The sequence below is a fragment of the Dryas octopetala genome, chromosome 5, assembly GCF_963921425.1.
Source record: "Dryas octopetala chromosome 5, drDryOcto1.1, whole genome shotgun sequence".
NCBI classification, from domain to species: Eukaryota; Viridiplantae; Streptophyta; class Magnoliopsida; order Rosales; family Rosaceae; genus Dryas; species Dryas octopetala.
Genome location: NC_141370.1, coordinates 5,656,083 through 5,667,740, shown reverse-complemented (window position 1 = coordinate 5,667,740; position 11,658 = coordinate 5,656,083).

Sequence of the window (11,658 nt, the reverse complement as noted above, 5' to 3'; positions counted from 1 at the left end):
AAAGTTGTTCGAACCAGTGCCGTTCGTGACTTTTTAGAGGCCCCAAGGCAAAAATCTAAAAAGGGCCCTTTTGTATATAAAGAAAAAAATTATAAAATTATGTAGGCATGTTTTCCATTTACTTTTGCTTGAAAATAAAAAATAAAATGATACTTTCATTAAACATGAGATAATATTATAGTTTGTACAAATTTTTAACAAAAAACTTGGGACAATAAATAATTAAAGTTATAGGGTCTTTGGACATACAAGCTTTGAACAAAAAGTAATTTAAACTTTGAACAAAACCCTAATTTCTTTGGAGACAATGGAGAGGATACGAGGACTAAAGAAGAGATCAAGAGAATCCGATAGTTAATCGAAGAAGAGCATCGAGTTGAAGCCTTGAGAATCGAAAATTTGATCGAATGGATTATGGGGGAACTTCAACTGAGGAAGAGAAATTAAATGATTGAGAGTTGAGAGAGTCTGAGACAGTGAGGGAAGGAAGGAGAAAGAGAAAAACAAAAAACAAAACCCTTATTCGTTTAATATTAAAAACATTTTGACGTTTAAGCTTTTCAATAAAGAAATAAAAGTTTAAAAACTGAATTTAATTATTACTTTAGTTATTATAAATTTAATTTGGGCCTCTTACAAACTTGGGCCTCTTAGATATAAACCTTGAACACCTTAATTACTACTTACTAGGCCTCTTCATACCATAGCTTTAAATTTAATTTTTTTAATATTATAATATATATATATATAAAATTGGGCCCCCCTTGATAGTGGGCCCTGGGCGGTCGCCCCTCCAGCCCTTGCTCAGGGACGGCTTTGGTTCGAACCAAGGGCAAGAACCCAAAAAACAAAAAGCTAAATGACATTTTCAGTTTGTGTAGTTTCAGCCAAGTTATACATCCCTATTATTTCAATTGTGCCAATTTTGTTCCTTTAGTTTTCTAATGGTTGCAAATCAAGGACACATGCATTATTTCGTCTATTTCGTCCTTTTTGTTGGATAAAAATAGCATGTGAAGCACATGAGAAAGGGTGTTCAATGTACTCATACTCTTATAGGTGGGTATACGCATGCCTTGGTATCCCTCATACGCACATTCCGAGATTGACTGTCTCATCAATCAAGCAGGCTAAGAGCTATGATGAACTCACTCAAAATCATCGGTATTCATTTAATCATCCATTTGATTAGGAACCTGTATAAGAACTATGTATATGATCCACTTTAGTCTACCATACATTCCTCTAGATAGTTCTAAGAATTCAATATTAACGGGTCTGTACATGAATAATTTGCCTTGAAATGATATCCTCAAGTCTATTTTCAATTGGCCTTAGGGCATCATTTCCTTCAGTTTGTACAATTAATACAATAGAAAAAAGAGATTACTTTCTTGACATGTTCTTATAGTTTTGTCCATAGAGAGGGAACTTCGAGTAAGGATGTAAGAACATCATCTTTGGGTACCACCTACAAATGTAGTTCAATAATTAGAATCGTCCATTTATAAAAGTTCAGTCAAATCGGTAATTGTTTGATAGACAAGCACAGTCTGTCAGACAAAATATAAATGATATTATTGTTGATAATAATAAACTGGCTAAATAGTTTTCGATTTGGTAGATATTTTGAAAAATTGATATTTGAATAATGTCCTAAAATACGGACGGCTTCGATTGAATTATATACCCAAGATAGGATGTCCTTATTTTCTTAATTACTTGAAGCTCCCTCTATATAAATCTAATCAAGGAATGAGAGCTAAAAACCATGAGAGTTAAAACTAAGGAACGAGTCTCAATTGGCGATTTATACCCTAAAGTATTTCTGCCAAGAATAATATCAGGATGTGAAAAAAACCATAAAATAGATGCCTTCATTCTTTTATTAAAGAACAGAGATATCCTGCAAAGAGAAAAACTATATACACACAAGTGCTCTATGCAGTGGCGGAGTCACGTGAGAACCAAGGGGGACACGACCCCCACTTAACTTTTGGGGGAAAAAGACATGACCTATTGATTTCATGGTTTTTTGACTAAAAGACCCTTTAAAATATCAGTCCTGACTTAAGGTCTCACAGACTCACACACGTGCTTCCCTTTTTTTATTTGTTTTTTTGGCTACTTCCCTTTTCTAGAAGATTCACTTTTCACTTTTCACTCTTCAGACTTTTCATTTTATTCCTCTCACGTCTTCTCCTATTCTCCATGGACAACAAGCTTTGCTCTGTCTCTCCTATTTTGTGATACTGAAATATTTGTGGTCCGCTGACATATAGTAGTAATGCTATATAATTTTGTGCTCCTAACTCCTGACATATTGTAATGGAAAGAAAAGTGTATTGATTTACCAGGACATACATATAAAACTCTATGTTTTTGTCTCTATTATGTTTTTTTGTTGTAATATTATATAAGTTTTTTTCTTGTTGATTAAAAGGCAACAGCTTCTATTTAAATTAAAGCTATTTTCTATTTTGATTAAAAGGTTTTGAAGCAAGTTAAAATCAGGTGTGCAATACTGAAGTGGAAATGCCTTATAAAGAAACGATGGTGCCCCCATAGGTATGTTTTCCTGGCTCTGCCACTGGCTCTATGTATATATATATATATATATAAGTGTTCTAAAGTCGAGAGTTAAAAACTAAAACGTAATTGAGTGATGTGAGCTCATAACTCAAGAGCTAAAACTTAAAATTTAACCAAAGAACGAGTCTCAATCGACAAGATATCACTACAACAATGAAGTTAATAGACAACGGTGAAAAACCGTTGTCTATTTACCCAAAATTTCGTCGTCTAGGCGAGTGACATCTATAGCATATTCAGACAACGGTTAAAAACTGTTGTCTGAATGAATACATACAACAGTTATAATTTAAAACTGTTGTCTAGTATCCACCAAAATGCATGATTTTCATAAAAAACGGTTGTCTCACAATAGAATACACAACGTTTATAGATATAAAACTATTGTAGTAACAAATGTTTAACAATAGTTATATACTATAAATGTTGTCCGATATATTTTTAAACATCATTTTTATAAAAACCGTTGCATAATTAAGGTTAAATTTGGTAGGAATGGTGTTAGTAGAGGCACTCAACAACAGTTTTGGCTAAAAAATGTTGTTAGTAAAGCATATACACATCTGTTAATAATCTAAAACCATTGTGTAATTCATAGCCCAACAATAGGTTTAACTAAAACATGTTGTTTGAAAAGAATATACACAATTGTTTATTATTTAAAACTGTTGTATAATTTATTTCCCAACAACAGGTTTAAGAAAAACATGTTGTTTTAATCACATATACACATCCGTTTTATAACATAAAACCATTGTGTAATTTAATTATCCACAACTTGTTTTCCTCTAAAACCGTTGTCAAGATTTGACTAACACAATGATTATTCAACTAAAATCGTTGTCTAGGTTTGACTAACACAATATCTTTAAATTAACAAATGTTGTTTGTTTGATTCACATTTTAACATTCCTACTTGCATCCAATTGAAATTAAATCCCACTAAATCCCTGCTTGCATCCAATTAAATCCACAAATATGAACTCAAAAAGATCCATGAATTCATTAAATTGGAATTGGAATTTACAAAGTCATAGCAAACCCATTCACACATACATTGCCAATTAACACTCCAAAAAATTAATTGTAAAGTAGCTTGATATACATTGAAAAAAAGTACTTGTTACACAAACTATAAAGGCATGGCTTAAAAATTTGGAGACCAACTTTTGAACCTTTCTACATCCGCATTATTCCCATACTAGCTTCTTGCACTTTTTACAAGGCTTGTAAACAAACCCTTCCTCTTGTGCACAAGCATAGATATATAGTTGCAGACTTTCCACTCTGCAAGATAAGAAACAACAATATTCAACAAAAAAGAAAAAGAAAAGAAGATTTGTATTACTATTAAACTCAAGCAAAAGATGCAAACATAACAAAAGGGTATGCACACAAGATACATTAAAAATACAAATGAAACAAGTTTGTAAATGCACACAAGAAATTCAAAAACAATAACAATGAGAGCCAATTGTAATTAATTACCTACAACACAAATATAACAAGTGAATTTGCTGGAACTTTGAAGCTTTATGTCAATATGGTTATCAATAAGTTCAATATCTCCCAAAAAATAAAGGCAAGCAGAGTTGAACCCTGCTGTAGGAAGGCAGAGTTGTTAGAGCCCATATAGCAGGAATCTTTAGGAACCTGCAGTGGAAGCAAATCAATGATACATCAGACAGATCTTAAGTTTCAAATTTGTGAATCAAATGTTGCTAGTAATGGAGAAATGGCTTCAAAGAAGATAAGCAATAACAAACCACAGGTCCACAACTTTAAGGTTTTCAGGGAATTATAATAAATTAACTATCATAGTAAAATCATGAATATGTATGGAAGAGACAATTAATTAATAGACTTGTTGTTCTCAGCATTTTAACATGGCACAAGTATAAACATAAGATGCATAAAGAAATATAAAGATAAAAACAACATAGATGAACAATTTTGTATTGTGTGTGTTGTAGTAGCTTTGAACAGTTTGCTGGTCGATAGTTGATTATGGTACATTTAGTGCACTGCCCATTCACTAATGTTGTACCTTTTTTTGATGAATACTGAATATTGATGCTGTACTTTTCACTTTAAATATTTTATTCCAAAAATAAATACAAAAACCAAAAAGGAAGTTCAATGTTTCACTTACAGATGCACTGCATTCATGGTTTTAGCTCCTCTTTGAAGAGTTATCTCATATGTACGGTCACATAGGTCTTGCAAAAATAACTCTAATACAGTGGACATCTTGTCCGCTGTATTGTACTATGTACTTCTTTATTTCATTTAATGAAACCTTGTTTCTAATTAAAAAAAAAAAAAAAAAGATAGTCAGAACTACTCACAAACTAAAACGGGCACCGCTAAGGCTATCTTCCCAACATCCTCATCAGCTTGCATAATCTTTTTAATCCGGGCCTGCCAAATGAAAATTTTGTATTAGAATCATCCATATTAAAGGGGTGAGGTTCATGTAATACTTTTAAACTAAACTAAAGTTACCAAACTAATCAATATTTGTCATTATTTAAATCCGAACTAATCAATATTTGTCATTATTTAAAGCCTAGTAAGCCTAACTAACAGTAATACCATTCGTCTGAACTAATACTATCATATGTATTACCATGCTGCATGCTGCAGTAAGCCTAACTAATATATCTAGCGTATGTATTACCAAAGCGTAACTAACAATAATCAAATTGTTAAACATAAATGAAAGGCATCAAAATATATACTGCCTAACTAACAGTAATACCATTAGCCTGAACTAATACTATCATATCTATTACCATGCTGCAGTAAGCCAAACTAATACATCTTGCGTATGTATTATGGTATTACCAATATAGGCTTCTGAACTAAGTGTAACTAACAGTAATCAATAAACTATAAATGACAACCTGTTGAAGAGGGGGAAATACATGTGAGAATAAACGTAAAAACCAATTTAATAATAACCACAATAAACAGACACATATAAGAAGTCGATAGCAGAACAAAGGAATTTTAATTTATTTGAGACCACTAATATGGCTACTTCCCTGCCCCCTCCAATCTCCAACAGTACTATTGAAAGATGAGCATTTTATTACCAAAATGTAATATTAGAAGAATTGAGAGGATGTCATTTGAATCAGAATGAAGTGAAATGTAATAAACTGTAGATGATGAAAATTACGTGAGCTAATAATGCATTCAAAGAAACAACTGTGGCTAAATATTTATCATGTAAATTTGAAATTTAAAAATGTATTTCAAATATTTAAAATATTCACCATATCCAAATAAAAGTTAACAACAGGTGAGACAATTATTACCTATGAAAATAGCCAATTTAGTTAACATGAGTCCTACAGGGACTTACTTTCGAAGCCAGAGCCGCTCTGTTCTGAGGTTGATAAAGAGCAGAGCCAAGTGGGGCCCATTTGCCTAAACTATGAGGAGAAGAGTCCATAACATAGGGCCAACAGAAGGATGAGGAAGAGGTAGCCGCCATCAACATGTATGCCACAAATTAAAGGCACAACAAAGGAGCTAATACCTGTGTATAAGGCCTTCCTTTATGTTCGAAACAGTGAAACACAATGCTTAAATCGAAAAACAGAATATATAGTTAGATATATGGAGATTTCATGAGGTGAATCAGTATCCCAATTCTGATGATCGAATAAAAACAAATGAAAGCTAAGAAACATATTTTACCTGAGGAAAAAAGAATCCAATCACAAAATCTAAGAAACTCAAATCGATCCAATTCTCAACTCATAAAACTGAAAAATCAAGTAAACCACTAAAGAGATTGTGGGGAAGAATGTGCTGCATAAGAAGAGAACGTGAGTTTGGATTGATAAAGAAGAGATAACATGGTTTGGATACAGAAAAAAAAAAGGGTAAAAAAAGAGAACGTGGTCTCATACTGCATCATTTTTCAAATTTATTTTTGAATTTGTATAATTGCAATAGTGGTTGATTTACTCATTTGTCCTTATCCAATTAAAATTGTATGTTTTAACAATTTTAATTAACCATGGGTATTTGTGGAATTTCTGAAAATTTCACATAAGGAGAGCCTTTGCTTTATATATATAGATAATACCTTAGTATCAGCACTTTCCATATTTCCTGAAGATTCTTGACCAAAGACATCCTGAACTGATTTTAGCACTGCATTTTTGTTAGGATAGAGGCACCAAACATTGTTTTACCTGAATTTAATGTAAATCCCAAACATATGTTAATGATTCAACAGGTTTAACATCCATAAAAATTAAACTAGAGAGCACATAAGATACTGCCAGTTCTAACTACTCAAAATAACAGTAACAACTTAACTTCATCAATTTAGATGGGAAGTAATGTTAGTAATTAAGTTTCAACATGTAGTTGCAATATCAATTGCAAGAGCCAGTGGCTACAAACATTAATAAAAAAGTTAATCCATTTTAGCAGAGTCAAAGGACACTGTCGAATCAAAGTATCCTTTTTTAGGATAAGGAGAGAGTACTATGTTTCCCTAAAAAGAGTTGAATAATTCAAAGTAGCAATACACTGATCACATTAAGTTGTCTGAGTTGAAGGCACAATCAGTTTTTGAACTTATTTGAAGAAGCAAGAAAAATCAACTAGACCTGCAAGCTTAAATGCATCCCACATTATTTCTTCATGCCCAGCAATGCCAAAGAGGCACAAGGTTGCAGCCTCAATACCAAATACTTGCCATAACAATTTTCTAGTGTTGTTCTAGCGTAAGAAATCCTACAAGAATGATGACTGATCATTTAAATATATATTTTTTAAAATGTTATAAGGACCCATCAGATTCATAAATGAGCGAAGTGACAAGCCTTTGGATGCATATATAACCAGAACCGCATTCCACGCCACAAAGTGCATTGTGTCACTCTTGAGCACATACAATCTTCCAAGGGAAGCCAGCACTGCAAAGTGCTAATAAGTCTAATACGAGATAATGAACAAGGTATGAAGATATGCAACTATTTAAAGGCATATTCGCCTGTTCTAGGAAACATCAATATCACCTCACTGGAAGAATATGAAACCCGATATAATGTACATATATGTCTATGCAAAATAAACCAAATACCTTCTGACAAAGGTATCCCCTACTTCCAAGCAAGCGACATGCTATTTGTCGAGCTGCAAAGAACTGGAGCTTTTGTTCAGAATCATCAAACCTAAGATCTACACCAAAACCCCATTGCAACTCTTAAGCACCTAAGTCAACCAATGCCTGACAGAATCCTGAAATCATGTGTAGTATGGATTACAATGTAATTGAGGAAGCAAACTCATTTTTTCCCTTTTTCTTCACCCCCCAGAAATAAAAATTTCTCTCAAGTGGTTTTACAATCTTAAAAAACAAAAATATCACTGTAAGCAAATCAGATTTTACCCTATTGGCCTAAAAATTCATGCACTCATCAGCTCATCTTGACCAAAAAATAAACCACATCATCAGAAGAGCACAGAAGCATGCTCCAGACCATATATGCCCTAAAATCCCCATGAATGAAATACCCATTGATTCACTTTAACACTAAGCAATATCAAGGATAAGAAACCAATTGCAGAACTAGATCAGATTAGCCAAACCAAAAAACACCCATCACCCAATTCTTAGCTAAAATCAGAATAACAGCAAAGACAAAGAAATTAGAGTCTAGAGAGAGAAATCCAAGACCCAGATCAGATAACTCATAAATCCCCAAAAAGAAAAATTGAAACTTGAACCAAATAATTCGAATTAACAAAAAATGCTTCGATACTTTAGTTAATGAAACGTACGAAAAGCATAGGGAAACTGCAATAAAAAAATTTCTTAGCTAAAATCAGATTAGCCAAACCAAAAAACACCCATCACCCAATTCTTAGCTAAAATCAGAATAACAGCAAAGACAAAGAAATTAGAGTCTAGAGAGAGAAATCCAAGACCCAGATCAGATATCTCATAAATCCCCAAAAAGAAAAATTGAAACTTGAACCAAATAATTCGAATTAACAAAAATGCTTCGTTACTTTAGTTAATGAAACGTACGAAAAACATAGGGAAACTGCAATAAAAAAAATTTCTCTTCTTTTCCTTCATTTTCTTAGGAACCAAACAGATTAAAACTCGAAAGTTCAAACAAACCCTTAAAAAAAGAGCAAATAGAGTGAGACAAAGAAGGACTTACAGCAGGGAACGGGTATCGAGCTTCATCTGTGAGAAGTGGGTGCGATTGTGCTAGGAGGGCTGGCGGGAGGTGGGTCCGACTGGACTGAGAGATTTTGAGAGAGAGAGAGAGAGAGAGAGAGAGAGAGCAGATCGAGAGGAATGGGCTTGTGAGGTCGCTTGGAGGGTCGGACAAGTGCGCTTGGAGGTCAGGTGGGTGCGCAGAGGGTGGCTTCTCTCTCAGATCTCTTTTGATTTTGGAGGTCAGGAGTGAAAGGTGAGAAAAAGTGAGAGGGAATATAGAGATCGAGAGAATGAACGTGACAAAGGGAAAGTGAAAGTGAAAATATCGAAAGAGCCAACATATCGGTAAACAGTGAATTTTTTTAATGAAGTTACTGTAGACCGGTTTTTTCATTTTATTTCACTTACACAACAGTCGCATATTATAACAATTGTGTAGGAAAAACTAAAAAATCTATCGTTCCGTAAACCATTGGATTTTAAGCATACATACAACGGTTTTTTAAAAACCGTTATCCTTTAAAATTACACAACAGTTTTAACAAAACCGTTGTGTAGGTAGTGTTGTGTATTTATATTATTGTAGTAGTGTATACAAAAAAGTATTAAACCTTTTCAAGAATGAGAGCAAAAAGTGTAAAAAAGATAAACAAATTCCATATTCGTTCTTTAATTAATTAAAGAACGAACATTCTGCAAAGAGAAACACTACCTTCTCTTATGAGCATGCCCTCATTTTAAGAAAAGTGAGGGTCATTTTTGTTTTTGGGATATGGCTCCATAATACAAACCATTTTTTTTTAGATAATTATTTAAGAATCATCCATGCAATAAATCAGCCAATTAGAAAATGGTTTGGCCATTTGATTATTCATGATCAATTCTATATTTATTTGAAACATTATACTCATTCATTTGTTTGACGATAATTAGATCACTAAATAATTTAAGAATTAGTTGAATTTTTGCATAAATGATCTATAATGGTAAATATAAAGAATTGACGATTCAGATTGTTAAAATATATACTAAGAGTGGTCCCACAATAGTGTCCTTACTTTTCTTAAAATAAGGATATCCTCATATGTATATAAGCATATATATATATATAAAGTATATATAAATTTATAATTATATCTAAATGTATATGTATATATACATTATATCTATATATATATATAATTTATATATATATCAGGCTCCTTCTATTGAGGTATACCTCAACTTATTTATGTTGAGGTATACCCTATTAGGGCTCATACGAGTTGTTTTGTGTAGATCAGAACCGTTCATTTTTTACATCTCCATTGATAGATTATCCTTCTAAAAAATTAGCCAAATCGGAAATCATTTGCCTATCTAACTTTGATCAAATAAATGGACGAACCAAATATTTTCGATGAAACTGTCCATTTTTTTTATCAAAGTTAGATAGGCAAATGATTTCCGATTTGACTAATTTTTTGCAAGGATGATATATCAATGGAGATGTAAAAAATGAACGGTTTGGATCAACACAAAACAACTCGTGTGAGCCCCAATAAGGTCATACCTCAACATAAATAAGTCGAGATATACCTCAATAGAAGGAGCCTGATATATATATAGAAAGTATCTATGACCCCTTATTAATTTTTACACAACTTTTAACACAAGTTATGAAGCACTAGATTAGACCACTAACAATGGCTTGAAATATATCTCACATATCAAGGTATGTATTTTTTTTATTTTAAATAAAATCTAACGTCTTCTAATTAAGTGTTAATTGCAACAACAATCCCTGGACTATAGCCCATGTCCTACTTTGATCCTAAATTAATTTTTGTATTAAAATGGTTCTCAAACTTTTAGTCATGGTCACTATTATCAAAAAGGTTTTTTTTTTTTAGTCCAGTTCACAAATAAGGCTGATAACCCAAACTATTTGCTACAGAAAATCCCAACTTGGTCCACTTTAGATTAATTTTACGTACCACGGTTCAGAAAAGTCCATGGTAAAAAATATATATCTACCACGGTCAATATAAGCCCATTATAAATAAAGTTATACTACCATGGTCAATAACAGACTTGTAGTTAGAAGAAGTTAATTTATCATGGACATTTAAAGCCCATGGTCTATAATGAAATCCACTACGGGAGATGAACGTGGTTAAACATTTTAATTACCACAATGCCTTTTTCTAATCCACCACGGGATATGTAGGTGGTTAATAATTTTAATAACCACAGTGTCTTTTTATGATCCACCACGGGATATGTACGTGGTGGAAAAATATTTTTTTTGTTCGAAATTTTTCCAGTCTTGCACCCTATAATGATTTTTTTTTTGAGATTGGCACCTTCTAGAATACTGAACCAAAACTAAAAAGATTAAGCAAAAGAGAGTTCACTTTTGTCTGAAATTGTCCAAGTCCCGTATACCAGCCCCGATATGAAGAAGTGGTGGGTTTCTTAGATTTTTGTTTTTTCTTGGATTTATTTAAAATTTGAAGTGTGTATGATAATGATTTTGTTAGTTTTGCAAATTGGCTTTTACATTTTGTCCAATTTTTTCTTTCTCTGTGTTTTTTTTATCCTTCTTTTCTTCCCTCTAGCAATGACTAAAGAGTGTTGAGCAAGCTGTGACGGGCTGAGTGTTGAGAAAAGCACGCCACCATTAGTAGCTTCATCTTTGGCCGTTTCGATTCGGTGAGTGACTCTCTCTCTCTCTCTCTCTCTCATTTCGGTTCTGTGAGTGATCTAATCTAATTGATTGTTTGATGGGAGGGATATGTGGACAAATTTAGATTTGAGAAAAGAAATTGATATTGATTGTTTGATTGTTTGATCTACTCATAAGGTGAACAAGATTTGTTGAT